The sequence below is a fragment of the Protopterus annectens genome, chromosome 13.part0, assembly GCF_019279795.1.
Source record: "Protopterus annectens isolate FY-2018-M chromosome 13.part0, PAN1.0, whole genome shotgun sequence".
Lineage (NCBI taxonomy): Eukaryota > Metazoa > Chordata > Ceratodontiformes > Protopteridae > Protopterus > Protopterus annectens.
The window spans coordinates 1040392965-1040419846 of NC_056747.1; the positions used below are offsets into that span (position 1 = coordinate 1040392965).

A 26882-nucleotide genomic window follows, 5' to 3' on the forward strand; every position below is an offset into this window, starting at 1 on the left:
ACATAGTAACCTCAAACCAATGGGTGAAAGCTTACAATTAAGCTTATATGTAATTCATCTCACTCAAGTACAGTTCCTGGTCTCTATTTTTGGATTTTCAATTTAGGCAGTGGCCATCTCTTGCTTTATCTTTCCACTGTTCAGAAGCATCTGATGATGCTGAACTTGAGAAGACTGCCCCCAGAACTGTAGTGAATTCTCCCAAGCACACTAACCAAAGAACAGACCTGGGCTTGACAAAAGACTGCCAGATCCCTTTCTTTTTGCATTAAAAATATAGTAACAGAATAGGACATTAGAGCTTTTCTAGGGAATTTAACATTCCAGATGTGACGCATCTAGGGTTACATTTATATAGCACTACAGTATGAAGATGAAAAATAAAATTACTGAAAAAGCATTATATTAAAATATGGTTACACAAATTAACAAATGAACAAAAAGGAACAGAAGTAATGTTTTTGGTAAATGAAAGTTTGGGACATGGCTCAAATCAGAAACCTTTCATTAATGGTATTTTGCAATATCTAGATGGAATGTCTGATATTCAATTTTTTTTTTTTGCTCAAACTTTTAATTTTCCAATAACAATGGAGAAAAAATATAATTTTACAATTTAAATAACAAATTATGATAAACTATGTACAAAATTTACAAAGGCCTCAAGAACAAAAGAGAAGGGGATAGCAAAATAATATAAACATATAAAGAAGGGTATACAATATCCAATAATTCTTGCTTCCAGTTTGATTAAGTAGATGGAAGTATATCTGGATTCATTGTCTTAATAAGAGAGAGAATTTTGATGTCTGATATTCTTCATACACGAAGGGCAGACTAACTGAATGCTGTTTGATACGTTTTCCTTACTGTAGGATGCAGTTTGCTTATCTCTGTTCAGAACATCTTCAGTCATATGCAAATAGTTTTCATGCTGTTGTTAATGTGCATTGCTTCCATTCTCTGTCTCATTAACATTCATCACCATTACATGCATCATTTATTACAGCAAGCTTGTTTTTTTATGAAAACATTATCAACTGTATTAGAATGTATAGAAAGATTAATCAACATTAGCCAACCCCATCTGCTTTATTGGTTTGGTGTATCTTACTCATGAAAAGATGATAATGAATCTCTAAACACTGACTACATCACAAATAAATTGATACACAAATTCAGAACACAGCCTCTGCCAGAAATAAATATAACTTGTACCCTAAATGTGTGTAAAGTTGTGAACTGTGTTTTAAGAAATTAAGCAAGTAATCACTACTAAAACACAATTGAGTAGAGTTTCCATGACAGTCAATTGCTTTTGTCTTATAAACATGCGAGAAAACTTGTATTCATGGTTTTGATTGAAACAATTTTTATTTTGTCAGTGGAAAGAATAAATTTTCCTGTTTTCTGTTTATATAGTGCATTTCCTAGGCTGTCTTAAAAGACTTTGTTACTAATTCTGCACACCATTTGTAATCAGCAGTATGCATTTGGCAGTAAAACCAGATTATGAATTTATACTCCTACACAATCATTTCATAATTAACATTTAATGCTTTCAGTGCAGAGTAAACAAGATAAAAATTAATTTGGAATTTAGGCAGTATTGTTTCTTAATCAAATGACATACGGTTTTGAAATGCTATTAATTAGGCAGGCCAAAATGTCACATTCATTTCATATACTTGTAAAATTATGTCTAGTTTTTTGGATTGTCTTTTTTATTACAGCTAAAACTATGTTTGCTTTTCATAGGTTGTTAGAGCACATTGCACAGCAGCACAAATTAGCATAGGGTGACAGGACAGCCATGTTCAGGGTGCGAGCAATTCTAAGGCACAGATAGAGAAGCTGTGCAGCAGTCAAAAGTAGCATTGCATGCAGTGCACACTGAGTGCATAGTGGCATGTGAATGAGGAACCATGTGCAAATGACAACATGAACAATGCTGCTGAAGGACGGCAAAATGAGGAGTGATTCAGTCACATATAAAACAGAGGCGCTAAGCAGCAGCACTGTACAGTTTTTGAAGATCATTATGTGTGTACAACTTTAAGAAGCTTTCTACAGGCTTGCACAAGTGTGTAAATGCTGAGCATGTGCAAGCCGCAAGCCTGACTGCCATTTTTATTGTAAGCTGTTGAGATGTAAGCATGTATGTCTGTGTAGACTCTCAGTTAATCAGCTTTTTTAAATTTTGTACTGCTGTTCTCCATCCTGATGTGTTTCTTTGTAATAAAGCATATAAACAAACCACCCCACCTGTTTGTCATCTATACTAGAGAGGGACGAGTGACATGGTACCAGAAAGGGATCCAGATTCCTCTGTTTCGAGACTGAGAGGCACTCAGTTAAGACTGGAGGAATATAGAGGAGTGAATCATCCCTACTGCACATATAACTCGCAAAACAGATCAGAAACAAATTTCAGGTATTAAAACTTGCTCAAGCTATTTCTTATTCACAAAATATGAAATGAGACATTCAGAATGCTCTAAACAAATAAGTGACAGAAATATTTAAAATTACAATATATTTACAGAAATATTCAAAATAACTACAGAAAATGTTTAAAATTAACTCTGCAGCACATAAAATGAATAAGGGAAATGACCACATGCACTACCTTTTCACATTAATCAAAGTTATTTGAGCTGTTTGAAGTGTATGAAGTGTTCAGCCATTTCAAAGCGTATTTCGCAAAGTACAGTATTTCAAAGAGTTTATTGTGCATTTGAATGTTATTGCAGACACATATAGCAGCTTGTTAATGTATAATTGCAACAGCCAATTTTTTACTGTGTTTGGACATAATTTGTTGGCATGGCTGAATGATTTTTTTAGACCAGCTCCACTTGTGTTTAATAATATTGCAGATAACTAAGAGTGTTTGAGCAAGAGTATGACATTTTCATACAGTCTGATTTTTTGATAAAGATGACTATACAAAGGCATTTATTCTGCTTAATTTAGCTGGTTCAAAAGCCATAGAAAGGGAGCATTCATTTGTATATGACCTGCTGTCTTTGCAGGAGAGGGGGAAAACTATCATAATGTTAAAACTGGCTGAGTCAAGGGAAGACTGAGTGCTTGAAACATAAATTTAAAGAAATTTATAACCCCAAATGAATGTTACAGTGGAAATGCACTTATTTTACACGAGATCAAGAGCTTGGGGAAACGTTTGCAGCATGTATAACTGATTTGAGAAATGAGGCTAAAACGTGCAGATTTTGTGACTTAAGGTATGGGTTGATAAAAGATAGACTTGTGTGTGGTTTTAAAGATGATGCTGTGAGAAAGATTTTGATTTCTGACGGTGATTTAACTTTGAATAAGGCTATTGAGATTAGTCAGATGTATGAGCTCACAGAAAAGCACACAGATATGCTTACAAATGAGAAGTGCATGCTTACAGATGAGGTTGGCCTTGGAAGGTATTGCAGTAAAGCCAGTGTTGATAGTATGCAGCCCATGGTTAAAAGAAACAGGCCCAAGCATATGGCAGCAACTGTAAGCCTTGCAATGCTCACAGGGAAACCCCATAGCTTACTAGCAAGTTACAGAGTACACACAGTCTCGGTGAAGCATAAGAGTGAGTCCGCAAACTCAAAGAATGGGCCCATACCCAGTTTCATAGTCAACTGTTATAATTGTGGTACAAATTATGAGCCTAAAAGGGAAAAATGTTTAGCTTTTGGTCAGCAATATCACAAATGCAATAAGTGGAATCATTTCAAAAGGTTTTGTAAATCAAAATGGAGACATTCTTTTCAAAGATGACAAAGGTTCAAAGTGCAATGTTATGTCTGCACAAACATTTGCTAGAGTATGTGCTGGTGAAAAGCTTGATTTGGCAAAGTGTGCAAAGCTTGTTGCTTATGGTGGTGAAGAGATTCAAACTGATCGCTGAGTGGTGCTTTCATGTTACTCTGCTGGGAGAAGTTGCGACTTGTTATTTTATGTGGTCAAAAGGCACGTACGGTCATTATTAGGGCTCAGCGACCGTTTGAAAATGGGGGTGCTTTTACTTAATAAAGAAGTCTATCATGTTAGTTTGAAAGACTACTACTCTAACTTCACCAGTATATTTTTTCTACCTATGCTGATCTTTTTGAAGACAAACTAGGCAAGCTTCCAGTTGTGTACTCCATGATGTTAGACTCAGATGTCAGCAAAGTTATCAGCCCAGCCTGGAAAGTTCTAATAGCTATGCAGAACAGAGTCAAAGCTGAGTTAGATAAAATGGTGCAACAAGGTGTGATTTGTCCAGTAGAAGAACCAAATTAGTGGGTATCCTCATTGCTGGTAGCTCATAAGAAAAGCTCAGATGATAGTATGTGTTGATCCATGAGATTTGAACAAAGCACTGAAAATACCTCCTCATCCAGTCCACACAGTCAAAGAAGTTGCAGCTATGATGCCAAATGCCATTGTTTTTTTCTGTCTTGGATACAAAGAGTTAATTCTGGCAAATTTTGCTTGACAAGAAATCCTTGTTGCTACGTTCAGTACTCCTTTTGGCAGGTGCAGATTCTTGAGAGTGCTAGATGGGCTAAATTCTGCCAGTGAAGTCTTTCAACATGCAATGGAGCAATTTTTTTCTGGATATCCTTGTGCTATTGTAGTAGATGATATTCTAGTAGGATGTAATGGCGAAGCTGAGCATGACAGAAACCCCAAGAAATTATTGGAAAGAGCATGTCAAGTAAATCTTAAGCCGAATCCTCAGAAATGCGAGTTCAGGCGATGAGAAGCCACTTATGCAGAACTTGTCTGATTGAAGACTGCTGGAACAGGGCTCAGTTTTGAGCTTTTTTCTGTTTAATTGGTAGTTTTTTTTCTATTGTTTTTATATATATATATATATATATATATATATATATATATATATATAAAATGCACTTTATTCATCTGCTTTTACTGTATTTCTGTTTCTTCCTACTTTATTACTAGGGGCATTGACTACAACTCTGATCTGAGATATATAAAAATAAGTATCCTTTTTCTGTGCATTTAAAGTGGTTTTTTTATTGTATCTGCTTTATTTTCTGAAAAAAATATATACTTGTTCCCACCTTTCTAAGCTAGTATAGTCCAGTTTTTAGGTTAGTGCTGAATTCAGGGCTGTGTTACAAATCTCTGTGTTTGCCCATACCTTACTTGGATAGAAGGAAGTTTCTCTGTTCACCTGTGAGAGATGGGAGCTTTGAGCAGTCTATCTGTCCCTGGAGGAGTGGTTTCAGCCCAGAAATTAGTAGTTTATTGGCCATTTCGGGCTAATTTCTATCTCTTTCATTTTCCTGCTATAAAAACCCCATTAGCCCGGTTTTGCTCGCCGGGCAGTGCCGTTTAGCTAGGGTATAACTATTCCCGGCTCCACAGTCTCCTTTTCAATCTTTCCCTTGGAACTAGACAAACTTTCAACTTTAGCACTCAAGCCATTCATTTCTCAGCCCGGCTCTTGCTTAAAACTCATAGCAAGCACTTATAAACCCTAGCACTAGACCCCCCTATACTGTACAGAAGGACAAGGCTCTCTATTCGACCTTACCAGCCATTCAGTAAAACAGTTCACTGTACCTATCCAGGCATGTCCAAAGGGCAGTTTCAGGTGTACTCTCCAGTCCAACTTGTGAATCTGGGCATTTTGAGGCAATGTTACAACTGCCTCATGTGCACAGACAACCCTCTCCTCCTACCACCAAACAGTAATACATGTGAGAGATGCAATTTTACAGCCAAACTGGAAGCTAAGCTCTCTCAACCCAAGACTGGATCAGACAGTCAAGAGGAGAAGGGAAATACTTGCATCACACCACCAGTCTCACATAGACCCATCAAACCAGCACCAGCAAAAAACACACATAAATACACGAAAACATACTCGGAGGCTCTAAATAAAAATCTGCAAAAGCAACAGAGACCTACAAAGCAGACATCCAAGCAACCTCCAACCCCAAACACAAACCATGAAGCAAATACTTCACAAAACCAGTATGCCATGCAACCACAGCCTTTAAGGCAAAATAACGTACCCAACATACTAATAATAGGTGACTATATAATCAGGCACACTGAAGTCCCACTCACTAGGCTGAATAAGGATAAGGTTACAGTTAGCTGCCTATTGGGTGCCAGGATCTGCCACATAGCACAAGCACTCAGGTCACTCCAGAACAAGTACAAATACGACTCTGTCATTATCCGTGTTGGTGTGAATAACTTGAGCCGTACCTCCCTGGACAACATGAAAAGAGACATGGAAGAGCTCTCTGATCATGTAGCTCAGGCCAGTATGACCCTGACCCTGAGTAGCATCCTGCTCTCACCAAGAATGATACCATTGTATAAAGACAAAGTTATCAATTTCAACAATTGGCTAAGTTTCTGATGTCATTCAAAGGGGATCCAGTGTCTGTCTGCCTGGGATGACATGCTCGACAAGCCACGCTGCTTCGCTAGAGACGGCTTGCACCTGTCACCCTTAAGCTTTTGAATACTGGCCAAAGCTCTTGCTACTCCCATAGAGCCTTTTTAGGCAAGGCTCAAAAGACACACCCACTGCCGTAAATAGCACAAGTAACAAAAAGCTGCGGGTAATGCTACTCAGTACCAGAAGCCTAAACCTCAAAATGCACACACTCGAGGCACTCCTCAGTATGGAGAAAATCGGTATATGTGTAGTAACAGAAACCTGGTTTAAGGCTCTAGAGAGCACCCCAGCACTACAACTCATACCATACATTTCGGCCACAGAACCCGGACCAAAATACAAAAGGCTGGGGAGTATCCATATGCCGCCTTCTCAGAGGCGATCTCTGTCTAACATACAGAGCCATGTCCAACCCAGAACTGTTGAACATGCTCCAGCTTAGCAAAACAAAATCTACTCGAGCTACACGCTCTAGGGATATAAACCACAGCACAACAATGAATAGAACATGCTGGAGGGATAGATTCCCATTGCAAAGACTTCCCTTGCTATGGAACAAGGTCCTGATCTACATAAGACAGAGCCCGTCACTATCACTCTTCAAGAGGAACCTTGATGAGTGGATGGGTAACAGAAAGTTCACACCAGGGATCATACCAACAGCTCTACTAGATGGGGGCCAAGGGTAATAGCTGGTAGATCTAGGGCTTAGGGAACTAACCAAAGGGGCAGTGAATACTGCACAACGTGGCTGGGCTAATATATGCCTTTGGGCCGATAGCCCAGTACCTCCCTATGAACCTATCATGGATACCCACACCTCCAGGTTAGTGGCACAGCATGATGCTTCAGAGATCATCCACGTGCAACTAACAATGGGCAAAACTGCAATTCAAATTGTAGCTTGCTACAGATCACCCACCATGTCCCAGTTCCCCCATTCCGCGTTTCTGGAAACACTGGAAAACATAAAGGTCCTCCCAAACACCCTGATATTTGGTGATTTCAATTACCCAAACATTAACTGGGAGAACTACTGAAGTACTAACTCCCTTGCCCAACATTTCCTAGAATTTATAAACTCAAACACCCTGGATCAACTGGTCAACACTCCCACCAGAGGTGACAACATATTGGACCTGGTCATCACCAACATGGGTGACCGGTGTTCCACAATGGAGGTCAACCCCTCGCTGGTTAGATCTGACAATAAACAAATCACTTTGGATTGCCACATTCCGCTCCCACCCCTGTACAAAGAAACCACTGTGAAAAACTTTTCAAAAGCAAACTTCACGTTACTTAAGACTGAGGCGGAAAGCTTCAAAGCCCCCATGCTAAAGGATAACACTGTCCAAGCTGCAAACTCCTTTACTAATGCATTCTACGGGCACCTGCAAGAATGCATGGATCGTGCTATCCCAAGCAAAACCAAGACTCACTTCTCCAAGAAAAGGAATCCAGTCTGGTGCACCCCTGCCATAAACAAACTATACAATAGAAGGAGGAAACTAGTACAGAAAAGAGTAAATCCCAAGAAGGGAAGACATCCCTGATCAGTATCAGCAAGAAATTATGATCCCTCATAAAATCATCCAAGGTGAGCTTCGAAAGAAAAATTTCCAAGGACTCTAAAGACAAGGTATTCTTTAGCTATGTCAAGAATCTAAGTGGCAATGCTCAGATCTGCTCGGAGTTAGTGCAGAATGGCACAAAATACACTGAGCCGACCGATATCACCAACATCCTGTCAGCCAGGTTCAGTGCAAACTTCACCCCACTCCCACCCCCAAAAGGGCCCATAACCATGCCAGAAGAATGTAGAGCCCCTGAAATCACTGACACTCAGGTTAAAACAGCCCTCTCCAAAGCCAAAAACACAGCATCAATGGGACCAGACTGTGTCCCAGGCTGCGTCCTACACATGCTCAAAGACTAACTAACCCCTCACCTAAACACACTGTTCAAACTCAGCCTGTCCGTAGGCTACATACCCACAGAGTGGTGCACAGCAATGATTATTCTGCTCCACAAAGGTAGAGCCACAACAGACCCCAGGAACTATCACCCTATAGGCCTGACTAGCTTGGTCTGCAAGGCTATGGAGTGCATCATCATGGAACTCAGTAACGGAAACATTGGGAATCACCAAACAATGGACCTTACCCAGTTTGGCTTTAAGGGCAGATCATGCCTCCTAAACCTGGCAGACTTCTTTGAAGCAGTTACCAAGGCTATAGATGAGGGAAAGATCATACACACAGCCTACCTAGACCTCACAAAGGCCTTCAACACCATTCCCCATTCTGGTATTATAGACAAGCTCACCAGCATGAAGATAAACCCCTATGTCACAAGATGGGTTGCCAACTGGCTCATGGACAGAACCCACATGGTGAGAGTTGTGGGAGCTAGGTCCGACTCTAAACCGCTTACAAGTGGTGTTCCCCAGGGGTCAGTCCTAGGACCCCTCCTGTTCGGCATATACTTCTCAGAGGTACAGGCAAGCATAGGAGGACTATAGCTGACCAAGTTCGCAGACGACTGCAAACTAGGGGCTATAATTGACTCTCTGGCTGACACAGACATCCTCTAAAAGGGTCTCACTGAGACGGATACCTGGTGTCAAAATCATGGCCTCAAGCTAAATGCCAAAAAGCGCATAGTCATCCCCTTTGGAAAAAAAACAAAGTACCCACAAACTACCACATAGGTGGAAGTCCCCTAAATACGGAAGACATAATAAGGGATTTGGGGACCCAAGTAGATACTAATCTCTCCTTTGATCATCACATTGCCAAAGTGGTTACTAAATCCTTCTATGTGGCCTACCTAATCACAAAAGGGTTCGCATCCAGATTAAAAGAGGTCATTGTGCCCCTGTACTCATCATTCAAACCCATCATAGAGTACAATGCCCCATTTGGGATGTACCTTACAAGACACCTGCAACAGCTGGAAAACCCACAGAAGTACCTCACCAAGATGATCACTGGCTTCAAACAGATGCCATATGCAGCTTGACTGAAGAAAACTCCAGCTGTATTCGGTTGCATACCGCCTACTCAGAGGTGATCTCTGCCTGACATACAAGGCCATGTCCAACCCAGAATTGATGGACATGCTCCACCTAAAGAAAACCATATCCCCTCAAGCCACACACTCTAGGGATCTAAACCTCACCACAACAATAAATAGAATGTGCTGGAGGGATAGATTCCTGTCCCAGAGACTTCCCATGCTTTGGAACAAGATTCCAATCTACATTAGGCAGAGCTCCTCGCTAACACTCTTCAAGAGAAACCTTGATGAGTGGATGGGAAACAAAGTTTACCCCGGGGATCACTTCAGTGGCTCTGCTGGACAGAGGCATAGGGAAATAATCTAAGGGGGTGGCGAAAGCCAACACATTCTGGCTAGGCTTATAAATGCCTTTGGGCAGATAGCCTAGTACCTACCTATGAACCTAATTGTTTACCATTTCAGCCTTACAACCAGACCCTTTCAAGCAAACAGCAATTCTCGAGATGCCAGCTCCAGACAATGTTAAAGCCCTTCAATGTTTTGTTAATTACCTAGGTAAGTTCATTCCAGACTTGAGCCAGCTAGCAGCACTGCTCAGCGAGCTGACATGTAAAGATGTATCTTGGTCATGTTTGGAACAACACCAGAGAGCATTTGATGTCTGAAACAGAATTGCCAGTCCACCAACTCTCAGATACTATGATGTCCACAAACCAGTTACTGTTTTCTGTGATGCTTTGTAATTTGGTCTTGGTGCAGTCATTCTTCAAGAGGGTCAACCTGTTGCCTATGCATACAGAACTCTAACCCAAACTGAAACACACTATGCTCAGATAGAGAAAAATCTTTTGGCAATTGTGTTTGCATGTTCGAAGTTCCATGATTATATTTCTGGTAGGCCTCTCCAGATTAAAACAGATCACCAACCTCTAGTCACTATTCAGTTCCAGTTAAATTGCAATGTATGATGTTGAGATTGCTTATATACACAAAAGGCAAACTTCTTTATCTTTTGATACTTTATCCATATCACCCAGAAATACCACTGAACAGCATGAAAATGAGCAACTTGATTTTGAAGTCATGGAAGTGAGAATTTTTTCTTCCACATGTCTTGATGAGCTTAGAAATCACTCAGCCTCAGATCCTGTTTTACATAAACTCAACTATTTTATCAGTCAAGGATGGCCATCAAAACAATTTAGTTTACTCAAGAAGTGCAACCTTGTTTTCCTTACAGAGATGAGGATTTTGTCTGACAATGGTATCAATTGTTTCAAAGTTGTTGCAACCAGAGTATATTACTATCTTGTTCATGGCCACCCAGGAACTGATTCTACTAAAAAGAGGGTGAGAGGACTAGTATTTTGGCCTTCTAGGTCACAAGACATTGAGAGAGTACTTTCATCTTGTTCTGCATGTAATAGTACAAACCCACATCAACAGAAAGAACCAATTCAGCTAAACCAGCTTTCTGGACTACCGTGGTCAAGTCAACACAAAGTTATTTCTGACAATGGCACACAGTTTACTAGCCAGCAATTCAAAAGATTTGCTGAAGAGTGGGACTTTATCCATGTTGCAAGTAGTCCTGAGTATCTGCAGTCAAATAGTTTGGCAGAAAGTGCAGTTCAAATTGCAAAACAGTTATTTGAGAAATCAAAATGAGACAATAGTGATGTTTTCCTAAATCTCTTGAATCTCAGAAATATTCCTCATGATAAACATCCTGGTTCATCTGCCCAGAGACTTCTGTCGAGACAAACCAGATCTACATTACCAGTCAGCAGTAGTTTATTGGCTCCAAGTGCTAAGAATAACAGATCAGTGAAAGGCCATCTATTAAAGAAATGGTGGTCCTGGAAGTCTTATTATGAAAAATTCAGCAAACCACTCAATCCATTACATGAAGTAGAGACAGTGAGAATGCAAACGTGTGAAGGTTATGATCAAATTGGAGTCATCAATAGTATTTGTTCACAGCTGATATCGTACATTGTGGAATCACAAGGAGTAGAGTTTAAGGAGAGTTGGAAACATTTGATGCCAGTGTCAAAACCTGTACCACAGCAACTAGCCTGCGAGAGACTCTTACCTCAGAGTGAGGTAATATTTTTCTTTTGGCCGAAAACAGACAATACCTCTTATGTCAACCAAAAAAGAGTTTTCCAACGAGAAGCTCTAGATACACTGGATAATTTCCATGAGATAACACCAGCTATGAAAGCTCCGTTAAAACTGGTTACTGAAGTGGCGCCCCCACTGCCAGTGGGGAATGAATCCGTCCAGATGACATCATCTCCTCTCGCAAAGTGCGCCAGCATGCCGTCTGAAGCAAAACAGAAACAAGATGGCAATGATAACGCCTCAAACAATACTGGTAAGAAGTCTCAACAACTTACCATTAACTTTGCGCATAAGCGCTTTCATTTAGACCAACCTGAGTCCATCATAGAGAGGTCCCCAAAATCGAGAGGGCTGCCTATAGGGCAGGTAGCAAATTCAAGTAAAAGAAAGAGTGAGAGCCCTTTAGGGCTGAACAAAGTAAGCCGCAAATAATAAACGATACGTTGAATTTATCTAAGTTTGACTTACAGGAAGCTCATTATTCTTTCCTGTGTAAAGGACTTAATTTTATTCCAACTAGTAGTGATGGTGTGGTGTCTGCACTCACAGATTTGAAACAGTTTGCTAGAAATGTCATTTTGAGACTTTTATTTGGTAACTCTGCTATCGTCGGAGAACAGTGTAAACGACGTAGTACCTTTACACCTGTTAGTCTACCTATTGTGAAGGCATTTCATGACATATGTGAATCTCAAATTAGAATTCTATATTCCAATACTATGAAGAAAACAACTTTTAATTTGACTTTCCATGAGTTTAAAGCGTTAAAGAGTCTGCAACTATGTAATGATATTATTATCAAACAAGCAGACAAAGGTGGTGTGGTTGTTTTAATGGACCGAGACAAGTATTTGTCAGCAGTATCTGTATTGCTTGAAGATAGTGCTGCATTTAAGACCATTACAAATCTAGATGTTAAAAAATGTATCACTTATGTGAATATGGTTATTTATGAATTACAGTTGAATGGTGATATCAGTTTAGATTTGTTCCATTATTTTACTGTTTCATGCCCTGTCATTCCACACTTGTATGGTATCCCTAAAATTCACAAATCCATGGTGAATCCACCGATGAGACCTATTGTGTCAGGTGGTGGTTGGGTAACTGAACCAATTTCGTTATATCTACAAAGGCAGTTGCAACCATATTTATCTCATTGTGTTACTATTTTACGGGATACCTCTGATTTATTGTGCAAGTTACGTTTATGGCATAATAGCATGAAAGATGCACTAGAAAAGTGTAAGCATTATTTTGTAACATTAGATATTGTCTCCCTTTTTACTGTTATTCCTAATGATATTGGCCTTGAATTATTGAGAGAATTTTTAGTTTCACAACCTAATCCAAACATTAGACATATTGAAAACATCTGCTGTCGTATGGATGTAGTATTGAAAAATAATGTATTTTTATTTAATGACTCTTTGTTCCTTCAGCTTACTGGGGTAGCCATGGGTACCTCGATAGCTAATACTTATGCTAACTTGGTTCTCTATCAATGGGAGAAGAATTACATCTATAATGATAGAAATCATCTTGTTAACAAAATATGCTTTTACCAACGTTTTGTGGATGATTGTTTTATGATATGGGGTGGCACACTGGATGAATTAAATGACTTCTTGAATTATTTGAATTCAACTACAAATTTTTTAAAATTTAAAATGGAAACATCTGATAACACTATAGTCTTTTTAGATGTTAGATTGCAGATGAATGAAGGCTTTATACATACTAGTATGCATAGGAAAGACGTTTACTCTGGTAGATATACCCATTATGGTAGTATGCATGCACCGCACACATTTAAAGGCATAGTTAAGTCTCAATTTAGTAGAATAAGCAGATTAAATACTGATGACACTGTATTCTCCTTGCAATTGGATGAGTTGACAGATGACTTTATATCTAGTGGATATGATGCGCATTTATTATCTAGTTTAAAACATAATGTAGTGGTAGATAGAAAGACCTCTTTGAAACCAACTTTTTTAGAAGGTATGGTTAATTTGAGCAATACTGATAATATAAGGAATAACCAAAAAGTAGCTATTAGGTATGTTACTTCTTTTAATGTAAGGACAAGCTCTATTAAACAGATTATATCTAAGAATTGGGCCATTCTTATGGCCTCGGATGATCTGAAAGCCATCTTAGGTGATAAACCATGCTTCACATATAGAAACATGAAGACCCTAAAGAGCTTGTTATGCTATAAGGATTTTTGTAGATCCATGCACGTACCCATCTCAGTGAATTATGGTACTTACAAGTGTTTTAATTGTGTATGTTGTGTGGATATTTATCATAACGATAGTGACATTTTTGTACATCCTACCAATGGTAGAACCTTTAGGTTTAAAGTATCTGCTACCTGTAATACATCTTTTGTTGTTTATTTGGCTACATGTGTCTCATGTCCTTCATTTTATGTAGGTAAAACTACCCGTAAACTAAAGGAATGCATCACTGAACATAAATCGGAGATCAGGAGATGTTATGATAAGAATGCTTTGTTTAAGCATTCATCTAGTTTTGGTAAAGAGCATAAATTTAGGTTTAGGGTGATTGACATTGTATATCCTACATTAAGAGGTGGTGATATTAATAACCACCTAGAGACTAAGGAGTATGACTGGATTTTGAAATTTGCTGCAGATTCACCCCCAGGTTTGAATAGCATGGTTAGCCTTAAACCGATATTAGCTAAATTACATAACACTAGACTGTGATGAAAATGTATATGAATATTGAATGAACTTCTTATATTCCTTATATTTTTATGTTTTTAGAATATGTTTCATAATATGTTTTATAACATGAATTACATTGTATTCCTTGTAATTTACTTTGTATTTGTGTTGTCACATGATTTCATTGGGCTGCTGGTCATGTGACTGTTGACCTGTATTTAAACTGTGAATTTTTGATGTGTATGTATTAGTATTGAAGAAGGGTTCTACCCGAAAGCTTTGCTTTGTTTTATAAAGTGGTTTTCTCTACCAAGTGTCTTTGTTATATCAGTATTTTGCAGCTAGTGTTTTCTACTTTATTCATGTTGCAAGTAGTCCTGAGTATCTGCAGTCAAATAGTTTGGCAGAAAGTGAGACAATAGTGATGTTTTCCTAAATCTCTTGAATCTCAGAAATATTCCTCATGATAAACATCTTGGTTCATCTGTCCAGAGACTTCTGTCGAGACAAACCAGATCTACATTACCAGTCAGCAGTAGTTTATTGGCTCCAAGTGCTAAGAATAACAGATCAGAGAAAGGCCATCTATTAAAGAAATGGTGGTCCTGGAAGTCTTATTATGAAAAATTCAGCAAACCACTCAATCCATTACATGAAGTAGAGACAGTGAGAATGCAAACGTGTGAAGGTTATGATCAAATTGGAGTCATCAAAAGTATTTGTTCACAGCTGATATCGTACATTGTGGAATCACAAGGAGTAGAGTTTGAGAGTTGGAAACATTTGATGCCAGTGTCAAAACCTGTACCACAGCAACTAGCCTGTGAGAGACTCTTACCTCAGAGTGAGTCCCTATTTTTAAACCTAGTTCTGATTACTGTATACTATATCACTAGATCAGGTCGCATTTCCAGACCATGTGACAGAAGCACATCATTAACATTGTGGTTGTTTCTGATGTCTATATTATTGCATGTCTTATTTCAATGTAATTTCATTGAAGGCAATATATTTTAAGAGGGAGGATGTAAATCAATAAAAGCATCCTAGGAGCTTGCACAAGTGTGTAAATACTGAGCACGTGTGAGTCTGACTGCCATTTTGTAGTAAGCTGTTGAGATGTAAGCATGTATGTCTGAGTAGTCCGTCAGTTAATCAGTTTGTTTATATTTTGTAATGCTGCTATCCATCCTGATGTGAGATCTGACCACAAACTAATCTCGCTGGAGGTCCTCATCCCGCCCCCACCCGAAATGAAAAAGACCACAGTAAAGAACTTCTCGAAAGCCGACTTCACACTTCTAAAGACTAGTGTGGTCTCCTTTAAGGCCCCTGAGCCGGCGGTTAACATTATTCAAACCGCTGAATCACTTACAAATGCCTTCTACCAGCACCTGCAGGGCTGCATGGATCAGGCAATCCCAAGCAAAACAAAGACTCTTTGTACCAAAGGCAAGCATCCAGTCTGGTGGACCCCAGCCATAAACAAACTCTACAACAAAAGGAGAAAGCTACTACAAGATAGAGCAAAATCCTTAAAAGGTAAGACACGCTGATCACTATAAGTAAAAGCTAAGAGCTCTCATAAAATCATCCAAAGCTAATTTTGAGAAAAAATAGCTAAGGACTCTAAAGACAACCATAAGGCATTCTTTAGCTATGTCAGAAACCTAGGAGGAAACTCCCAGATATGCTCAGAATTAGTTCAAAATGATGTGAAGATTACTGATCCTACAGACATTGCCAACATACTGGCTGAAAGGTTCAGTGCAAACTCCCTCCCCAAAGGAGAGATATCTATACCAAATGATTGTAGCCCCCAAACATCTCTAATGCCCAGGTGAGAATTGCTCTCTGCAAGGCAAAGAACACAGCATCCATGGGACCTGATGGTGTCCCCGGCTGTGTGCTCCATGAACTCAACGAGTAATTAAACCCACAGTTAGGACAGCTGTTTAATCTTAGTCTCACCTCCGGATACGTACCCAGGAGTGGCGCAGCGACTGTGGTCCCACTACACAAAGGCGGTGCCTCCACCGACCCTGGAAATTACCATCCCATTAGCTTGACAAGCCTTATCTGCAAAGCCATGGAGAGGATCATAATGGATCTCATAAATAAAGACATAGGGAACTTGCAGACTTTGGATCCAACCCAGTTTGGCTTTGTCAAAGGCAGATCATGCCTTCTAAACTTGGTTGATTTTTTCGAAACAGTCACCAAGGCCATTGACGAGGAAAGGCAGTCCATACAGCCTACCTAGACCTGGCGAAGGCTTTTGATACAATACCTCACTCGGGTATCATTGAAAAACTCATCAACTTAAATGTAAACCCATACATTACAAGATGGGTTGCAAACTGGCTGAGTGACAGAACCCACAGGGTCAGAGTTGCTGGTGCCATGTCAGACTCAAAGCCTGTCACAAGTGGTGTCCCACAGGGCTCAGTCCTGGGCCCACTCTTGTTTGGCATCTACTTTTCTGAAGTACAAGCAAACACAGGAGGGTTATGGCTGACAAAGTTTGCAGATGACTGCAAACTGGCCGCCGTTTGAAAACACATCCGACACAGATATCCTTCAGAAGGGTCTCACAGAAACGGATAACTGGTGCCAGAGCCATGGCCTAAAGTTAAATGCCAAGGAATGCATAGTCATACCCTTCGGGAAAAATAAGGTTACTCCTAGCTACCATATAGGTGACAATCCCCTGAACACAGAAGAAGTTATTAGGGACCTGGGAACCCAGGTTGACAGTAGCCTTTCATTCGACACTCATATTGCTAAAGTAGTTAGGAAGACCTTCTACATTGCCCACCTTATCATGAAGGGATTCACATCTAGATCAAGGGAAGTCATAGTCTCCCTATACTCATCACTCATCAGACCAATGATAAAGTACAATGCCCCATTCGGAATGTATCTGACCCGACACTTGCAGCAGCTGGAGAGGCCACAAAAGTTCCTCACCAAAAGGATAAAGGGTCTCAAAAATCTGTCTTATGCTGCCCGACTGAAAGAACTCCAGTTATATTCAGTTGCTTACCGCTTGCTCAGAGGTGACCTATGCCTGACATACAAGGCCATGTCAAACCCAGATTTGATGAACATGCTTCATCTCAAAAATCTAGATCCCTCAGAGCCACAAGGGCGGAGACTTAAACCTCGACACGGTTATTAATAGGACGTGCTGGAGGGATAGATTCATCACCCAAAGACTCCCTATGCTGTGGAACAAAATCCCGGTTTATGTGAGGCAGAGCACCTCGCTGGCCTTGTTCAAGAGGAATCTTGACCAATGGATGGGAGATCGCAGATACACCCCAGGGGTTACCTCAGTGTCACTGCTCGACAGAGGCACAGCAAAATAATGGGCATAGTTTCTCCAAACTAAAGAGGTGGCGTAAGCCACAAAACTATGGGCTAGGCTTATAAATGCCCTCGGGCAGATAGCCTAGTATGAACCTATGAACCTATGAACTTGTCTAGGCCCAGACCACGACATCCCACATTGTTGGTTTTGTGCTTTGTTTAACACCAGAATTATTCTTCATCAGGCCCTTATTGTAGCCAGATATTTCTATTTATAGTCCTCAAATTCCGATATGACTTCCGTAAGCCATCTGACAGCAGACCTTCTGAAAAACATAAAGATAAAGACAGGGACAGACCGCACAGGACTAAACATTCCAACTATGTTACCGCCAAGCTGGTTGTCAGTCATCTAAAATTCAATGAGGTGCTTTTGCAGCCCCTGATGCCCGCTTCATTTAATTCGCAGGCCTCTACTGAGACCCTTTTGGAGTCCAGTATGCCCAGAACTCTTCTTCATCTAAGGATCCTGCGGTCGCTCTACCTTGGATGGGTCCAGAGGTGCTGTGCAGGCACCAGCTTCTGAGGAAGTCCTTTGCAACACCAAATCCAGACATAAACCGATGCCTTCTTTCACGGCTTCTGTTCCTTCTAAACCAACTGAGTTCCTTAGGCCCAGGGGTCCAACCACCCCCAAGAAACTGTCTCTTTGGCGCCTACTCCTTTGCTTCAGTCGCAAATGCTTAGAATGGCAGAGGACCTTATCATGCTGATTAGAGGATGCCAAGCCACTCCCTCAAAAAGAAAAAAAGAGATCTGTCTCCAGAAGTTTTGTCTGAACAAGAGTCAGATGAATCTGTTGCATCTGACTATGAAGACATGCAACCCCTCTTTACATATGAGGATTCTGATGTGGAGGGATCTGTTCATTCAGCCTCTCCCCCTGAGGATTTTTCCTTTGGGGAAACCCTGCATACTTTAAGGGAGCATTTCAAATGGGAGAGTCAAGACTACCCACAGTCTAAAAAGAGACTCAGATAGTTCCTGGGCCTTCCACAGCACAGGCCCTTAGCCATCCCCCCAGTCCTAGAGATGGTAGATGATGTCCTTGAATCCAGCTTGACTCCAGATGCCCCCCCTTCTGTCCCAGAAAGCCAGAGATGTACTACAGAGTCCCTGACTCTCACAAATATCTCATTTAAAAACCCAACGGCAGACCCTGAGGTCATTACTCAAGGCATAAAAGGGGTTAAAGCTACTTCAGCTAAGAATCCCACTTCCTCAGATAGGGATTCCACAGCACTGGACAGATGGAGTAAAAAAGTATACACCTCAGCTACTCTTTCTATCAGAGCACTCAATTGTCCATTCCATATGCTTAAATATCAGCATACCTTGGAACTTCTTAAACAAAAAATGCCCTCCTTTCCTGCATGGGAAGAATCTAAAGATTTACAGGAATTAATGCACTCTTCTGATCAAGTAACTAAGCACACTTTGCACTGTGGTTTTGACACCCTAGAAACTTCTTGCAGGGCAGCAGTCACTGGAACGGTCATTAGAAGACATGCATGGCTTAAGGAACAACCCTTGCCAGACCATGTCAAATCAAAATTGTTGAATGCACCCTTGCACAAAGATAACTTTTATTTGGTACTAAAGCAGAAGAGGTGTTAAAAAAGATGGAAGTGAAAGCAAAATCTATAAAGACTGTTAAAGATTTCTTACAGGTACAGCCCCCTAGGTTCAGCAGGCATTTTCCTTCCAAACACTGGTCCTTTCCTGCACCTAGTAAACAGGGCCAGCCTAGGCCCCATGGAAACAGACCTCCAAGACAGCAGTCCCATGGGTTGCAGAGATCTAAGCAGTGGACTGCTTCCACTTCAAAAAGTACAGTTGTGTACACTTACCATAAATGTAGATGTTCGAGTGTATTCACTGTTGCAGTCAATGCATTTGGGTTATCCCTGCCTGGGTAGCCCTCGACCGGCCAGAATACCAGAGGCTTAGTATTTCTGCATCGGTTGCTGTCACTTGAGGACTGACGCCAGTTCATCAGTAGTATAAAGTAAGGCATCTGACGCCATTACATAATTTTTTCTTGCCCTAACCTGTCAGGAGCCCCAAAGTAGGAGGCCAGGTTCTAGTGGAAGAACCCCACCAGTGGAAAGTAAATACCAACATATCCCTTGTAAGGAAAGAAAGAAAATAAAGGGGGATGGAGGGATGGAAATCAGGACTGCAACAGTGAATACACTTGAACATTTACATTTATGGTAAATGTACACAACTGTACTATGTTGTTTGTGTTTCACGGTTGCAGTCATCACATTTGGGTAGATTCCCAAAGCTGAGGAGATGGGTCAAGACAGTCAAGGAAACTAGGGGCTAGCTAGGATGCCCTGCAAGACTGCAGAGGCAAACCCTGCCCTGGATTTGGAGAAGAGAGGCAGGTGGTAATGCTTGGTAAAAGTTTGAACAGCCTCAAGGATGTCCCTGGTGGGGACTCCCCTTAGGAAAGCTGCAGAGGTGGAAGCTGCTCTGGTGGAGTGTGTCCTGACCCCCTTGGGGGGAGGCTTTCCATGCTGTTTTTAGCAGAAATGGATGCAGTGTGCTCTCCATTTGGAAATTGGTTGCTTGGAGATGGCTTTGCCTTCTGCCCCTGTAGCAAAGCTAACCAGCAAATGCTCAGAATTTCTGAAGGATTTAGTCCTGTCCAGATAGAGTCTGAGCTGTCTGTGCACATCTAGAGAGTGAATAATCCTTTCCACTTGTTCTGGGGATTAGGAAAGAAGGTAGGCAGATGAATGGATTGGTTAAGAGCCACACTGGAAACCACCTTGGGCATGAAGGATGGGTCAGTTCTGAGGGATACACTGTCTGCATGAAAGATGATGAAGGGTTCCACAGCCATGAATGCTTGCAGCTCAGAGACTCTTCTGGCTGAAGTGAAGGCCTGAAGGAAAGCTGTTTTCCATGAGAGAAATTTTAACTGTGCAGAAGAAGCTGGTTCTAAAGGGGACAGGGTGAGCATTTCCAAGACAAAGTTAAGGTCTCAAGCTGGTGTTGGTGCCCTTCTGGGGGGCCTCAAGTTGCTAGCCCCTCTAAGGAACTGTTTGATCAAAGGGTGTGCGAAAAGGGGCTGCTCAGTGGGAAAATGAGCAGAAATAGCAGAGGCATGATTTTTTATAGAGGAGAATGTGAGACCACTGTGAAGTAGGTCAGCTAAGTAATCCAGGATGAGAGGGATGGAGGGCTCTGCCGTATTGGCTACCTTAGCATGGATCCATGTGCAGAACCTTTTCCATTTATCTGCATAAGACTTTCTGGTGCTAGGACATCTGGCCTCACGGATAACATCCAGAACCTGTTTACTTAGAAAGGCAGATTGGTTCGGGGTTAGGGAATAAGCCAAGCTGCCAAATTGAGTGGCTGCAATTTGGGATGCATGAATTCTCCTTCCCTCTGGGTGAGGAGGTTTGTAATCTGAGGAAGATGCCATGGAGGCAGCAGGGACAGGCTGCACAGCAAGGGGTACCAGTGTTCTTGTGGCTAGTCTGGAACTATAAGAATAGTCCTTGGTTTTTCCTCCCTTATTTTGAGCAGTACCCTTTGGATGAGAATTATGGGAGGATAGGCATAGATTGATAAATTGACCCAGAGGAAGGACAGGGCATCCACTTTCCAAGCCATGCAGTGATGCTCCCTGGTGCAGAATTTTCTGAGCTGATGGTTGGTGTGTGAGGCAAAGAGGTTGACCTTCGTGGTTCCCCATTTCTGAGTTATTAGGGTGAAGGTACTTCTTTTGAGTTGCCACTCACGTGGGTCCAGAAGGTTTCTGCTTAGTTGATCTGCTAGAGAGTTGAGAGAGTCTGGTAGGAATTGTGCTAATAGGTGTAGTTGCATGGAAGAGGCTGTGAGCCAAAGGATCATGGCTAGCCTGCATTGAGGGTAGGAGTGAGTCCCTCCCTGCTTGTTGATGTAACACATCACAGTGGTGTTGTCTGTTTTGATCAGGAGAACCCCTGGGGAGAGAAGGGGTTTGAAAGCTATCAAGGCATGCTGCACAGCCATCATCTCTTTTTGATTGATGTGCAGAGGGATTTCCTGAGGGCTCCATTGGCCCTGTATGCACCTGCTGTCCAGGTGTGCACCCCAAGCACAGTTTGATGCATCTGTGGTGAGGGTCTGGGTGGTGGGGGTGGAGAGAAGGGCAGTCCCTTGTTGTGGGAGCATGCTGTTGCCCACCAAGGAAATTTCTTTCTGAGGCAAGGAATTATAGGCAGAAGAGTTTCCTGGTCTTGAAAGTGTTGACACCAAAGGCTCTTTAGGTACCACTGAAGTTTCCTCATGCGCAGTCTGGCACATGGAATGAGTAGTATGCAAGATGTCATGAATCCCAGAGCTTGCAGGATCTTCCTTGCTGATAGCTGGGGCCTGGTGGCTAATTGAGAGAAGTAAGTTGTCAGGAAAATTTGTTTCTCTGATGTAAGGAATGCCATCTGGGATGCTGTGTCCAGACTTGCTCCCAGGAAGATTATCCTTTCGGTGGGCACTGTTTGAATTTCTTTTCATTGATTGTGAATCCTAGGGAGGTTAGTAGTGTCTTTACAAAGGCCTGGTACTTGAGCAGCTTTTCCTGACTGTCTGCCTGAATAAGGCAGTCATTTAAGTATGGGTAAATTTGAATATTTCTTTGTCTGCAAATTGCAATGGCCAGAGCCAGACATTTTGTGAAAACTCTGGGAGCAGTAGATAAGCCAAAGAGAAGTGCAGAGAACTGAAAGTGTTAAGATCCTTCCCTGAAGCAGAGATATTTCCTGCATGATTCCCTGATAGGAATGTGGAGGTAGGCCTCTGTTAGATCTAGGATGGCTAGCCAAGCGTCCTTGGAGAGCATGGGTAGCAGCTGCTGGAGGGTGAGCATTTTGAATTTTGAGATCACCAGGAAGGTGTTTGGAATTGATAGGTAGAGGATGGGCTACCAAGTGCCCTCTTTTCTGGGCACAAGAAAAAGTCTGGAGTAGAAGCCTTGGCCCATCTGTTCTGCAGGAATGTGCTGTACTGCTCTCATAGAGAGAAGGCAAAGGATTTGCTTTTGAGCCTCTGCCCACTGATTTGGTGGTAGATCTGGGAACCTTTTTTGGGGTTGGAAGGGTATGGAAGGAGAATTTGTATCCCTGAGACATAATGTTCAGAACCTATTGGTCCTTGGTTATGGTGACCCAGGTGCTTCAGTGAAATGAGAGTTTTCCTCCTAGGGGAAAGTGAAGGTGGGTGAGGTGGGGGGAGGTGAGTCATTGTAAGTTCTTACCATAAGGGGGAGGCTTAAAACTCCCTAGTTTTGAAGTGGAGATAGTCCACTGCTTAGATCTTTGCATTCCCTGGGGCTGCTGTCTGGGTAGTCTGTTTCCATGGGGCCTAGGCTGGGCTGGTTTACTCTGAGCAGGAAAGGAGCAGTGCTTGGAGTTACAATGCCTACTGAACCTAGGAGGCGGGACTTGTCAGAAATTCTTAACTGTTTGCATATATTTTGTTTTTTCTTCCATCTTTTTTAATACCTCATCTGCCTTAGTACCAAATAAGTTATCTTTGTGCAAGGGGGCATCCAACAATTTAGATTTGACCTGGTCTGGCAGGGGTTGTTCCTTAAGCCATGCATGTCTTCTAATGACAGATCCAGTAACTGCTGCCCTTCAAGACGCTTTTGTCAAAATCACAGTGCAAACTGTGTTTAGTTACTTGGCTTGCACAATGCATTAATTCTTATAAATCTTTAGATTCTGCACCAGCAGGAAGGGAAGTCATTTTTTGTTTAAGGAGTTCCAGGGTATGTTGCTGAAATTTCAGCATATGGAACTGACAATTTAGTGCCCTGATAGCAAGAGTAGCTGAGGTGTATACTTTTTTTACCCCATCTGTCCAATGCTCAGGAATTCCTGTCTGAAGGTGTGGGATTTTTAGCAGAGGTTGCTCTAATTCCTTTTGGACCTTGAGAAATGACCTCAGGGTCAGCTGTGGGATTTTTAAAAAGATATTTGTGTGAGTCATGGACTTTATAGTACCTGTCAGATTTTCTGGTAGCAAGAGGTAGGGCATCAGGACTCAAGCTAGATTCAAGGAAAACATCATCCACAGCATCCAGGACTGGGGAAATGGCCAAGGGTCTGTGTTGCAGAAGATCTAAGAATTCCCTGAGTCTCTTTTTAGACTGAGGGTAGTCCTGACTTTTCCATTGGAAATGCTCCCTTAAAGTATGCAGGGCTTGAAGGCTTCCCCAAAGGAAAAATCCTCTGGGGGAGAAGCTGAAGGAATGGAGTCCTCTGCATCAGAATCCTCATAAGTGGAGGGGGATTGCATGTCTTCATAGTCAGATGCATCAGATTCATCTGACTTTTGTTCAGACAAAACTACAGGAGACAGATTTTGTTTCCTTTCTGAGGGGGTAGCTTGGCCTCCCTTGATCAGCATGATAAGGTCTTCCGCCATTTTAAGCATTTGAGACTGGGGCAAGGTAGCAGGTGCCTGAGAGTGGGTCATCGGTTTCTTGGGTGTGATTCGAACCCTGGGCCCAAGAAACTCTGTTGTTTTTGAAAGAACGGTAGTCGCAAAAGAAGACGTCTGTTTGTGTTGAGATTCGGTAGTGCGAAGGGCTTTCTCGGAAGCCAGTGCCTGCTCAGCGACTCTGAACCCATCCAAGGTAGAGACAACTGAGGATCCTTAGTCGAAGAAGAGTTTTGTGGCATACCGGACTCCGAAAGGGTCTCAGTAGTGGCCTGCGAATCAACAGAAGTGGGCATCAGGGGTTGCGAAAGCACCTCACTGAGTACCAGAGGACTGACGACTTGCTTAACAGAAGCATCATCGGTAGGTTTGGATCTGTCCAGTCTGTCTCTGTCTTTATCTTTACATTTTTTCAGAAGATCTGCTGTCGGGTGGCTTACCAAAGCCATATCGGAATTCGAAGACTGTAAACGAAAGTATCTGGCTACAATAACGGTCCGATGATGGATAGTTCTGGCATTGAACAAAGCACAGAAGCAACAACGGGGGACATTGTGGTCTGGACCTAAACAAGTGATGCAGTAAGAGTGGAAGTTGTGGTGTGGTATTTGCTTTCCACAGGTGAGACATTTGTTAACTATGTCTGACATCGGTTAGTGCAAGAAAAAAGGATCTCCAGTGGGGTACTTAGCTTTAGAAGATTTCAACTTCAATTCAGAGACAAAAACTCGGGTAGCGGCCGACTGACACTCGTGTGAACTACTTCTGCTTTGGGCTCCATGGCAAGAAAAACTGATGTAATGGTGTCAGCTACCTTACTTTATACTACTGATGACCTGACATCAGTCCTCAAGCGACATCAATAGACACAGAAATACTAAGCCTCTGGTATTTGGGCCAGCAGAGGGCTACCCTGGCAGGGATAACCTAAATGTGATGACTGCAACAGTGAAACACGAAGAACATCCAGGGAATTCTAAGACACCACCGTATGGCAAAATCTCACAATGACTCACCCCCTTCCTACCTTGCCTCTCCCCACCATCACATACCCCTAGGCGGAAAACTCTCTTTTCACTCAAGCACCTGGGCCACCATTACCAAGGATCAATTGGTTCTGAACATTGTGTCTCAGGGGTACAAATTCTCCTTCCACACCCTTCCAATCTCCAAAGGGTTCCCAGATCTACCACCAAATCAGTGGGCAGAGGCTCAATAGCAAATCCATACCCTGCTCTCCTTAGGAGCAGTAGAATGTGTTCCTGCAGAACAGATAAGCCAAGGCTTCTACTCCAGACTTTTTCTGGTACCCAGAAAAGAGGGCACCTGGTCCCCCATCCTCAATCTGTCCATTCTAAACACCTTCCTGGTAATCCCAAAATTCAAAATGCTCACCCTCCAGCAGCTGCTACCCATGCTGTCCAAGGACGCTTGGCTAGTCACCCTGGACCTAAAAGAGGCCTACCTCCACATTCCCATCATGGAGTCCTGCAGACAATATCTTTGCTTCAGGGCAGGATCTCAGCACTTTCAGTTGTCTGCACTTCCTTTTGGCTTATCTACTGCTCCCAGAGTTTTCACATAATGCCTGGCTCCAGCCATTGCTTTTTGCAGACAAAGAAATATTCAAATTTATCCCTACTTAGACGGCTGCCTTATTCAAGAAGACAGCCAGGAAAAGCTGCTCAAAGACCTGGCACACAATCAACAAAATGAAATCCAAACAGGTACCCACCCAAAGGATAATCCTCCTGGAAGCAAGTCTGGACACAGCATCCCAGATGGCATGCTAATACCAGAGAAACAAAGTTTTCTATCAGCTTACTTCTCTCAACTGGCCACCAGGCCACAGCTTTCTGCAATGGAAATCCTTCAAGCCCTGGGATTCATGGCATGCTGTGTACTCCTTATTCCATATGCCAGACTGCATATGAGGAAACTTCAGTGGTACCTAAATAGCCTTTGGTGTCAACACTCTCAAGATCTGGAAACTCTTTTACCTATTATTCCTTGCCTGAGGGAGGAATTTCTTTGTTGGGCAACAGCCTGCTCCCACAACAAGGGACTGCCCTGCTCCCCACAACCCGCCGCCCAGACCCTCACCACAGACCGCATCAGACTACGCTTGGGGTGCACACCCGGATGGCAGGTGCATACAAGGCCAATGGAAACCCCAGCAACTCCCCCTACACATCAGTCTAAAAGAGATGATGGCTGTGCAGCAGGCCTTGATAGCTTTCAAACCCTTCCTCTCCCCAGGGGTTCTCCTGATCCAAACAGACAATACCACAGTGATGTGGTACATCAACAAGCAGGGAGAGACTCACTCCTACCCACTGTGCACGCTGGCTATAACCCTTTGGTTCACAGCCTCTTCCATGCATCTACACCTGTTAGCACAATACCTGCCAGGCTCTCTCAACTCACTGGCAGACCATTTAAGCAGAAAACTGTTGGACCCCCATGAGTGGCAGCTCAACAGAAACACTTTCTTACTAATAACTCAAAAATAGGGAACCCCAGAGGTTGACCTCTTTGCCTCCCACACCAACCAATCAGCTCGACAAATTCTGCACCAGGGAGCATCAATGTATGACATGAAAAGTAGATACCCTGTCCTTCTCCTGGGTAAATCTCTCGGTCTATGCCTTTCCTCCCCTACCTCTCATTCCCAAGGTACGGATCAAAATAAGGGTAGAAAAATCAAGGACCATTCTCATAGCTCCAGACTGGCCCAGACAGCACTGGTACCTCTTGCTGTGCAGCCTGTCCCCACT

The 26882-nt window shown here is 42.2% G+C and overlaps 1 protein-coding gene across 4 annotated transcripts in view; it reads left to right on the forward strand.

The window, feature by feature from the left end:
* Positions 1–26882, forward strand: part of LRRC3C (leucine rich repeat containing 3C) — a 252174-nt gene that overhangs the window by 110653 nt on the left and 114639 nt on the right. The window lies entirely within an intron of this gene.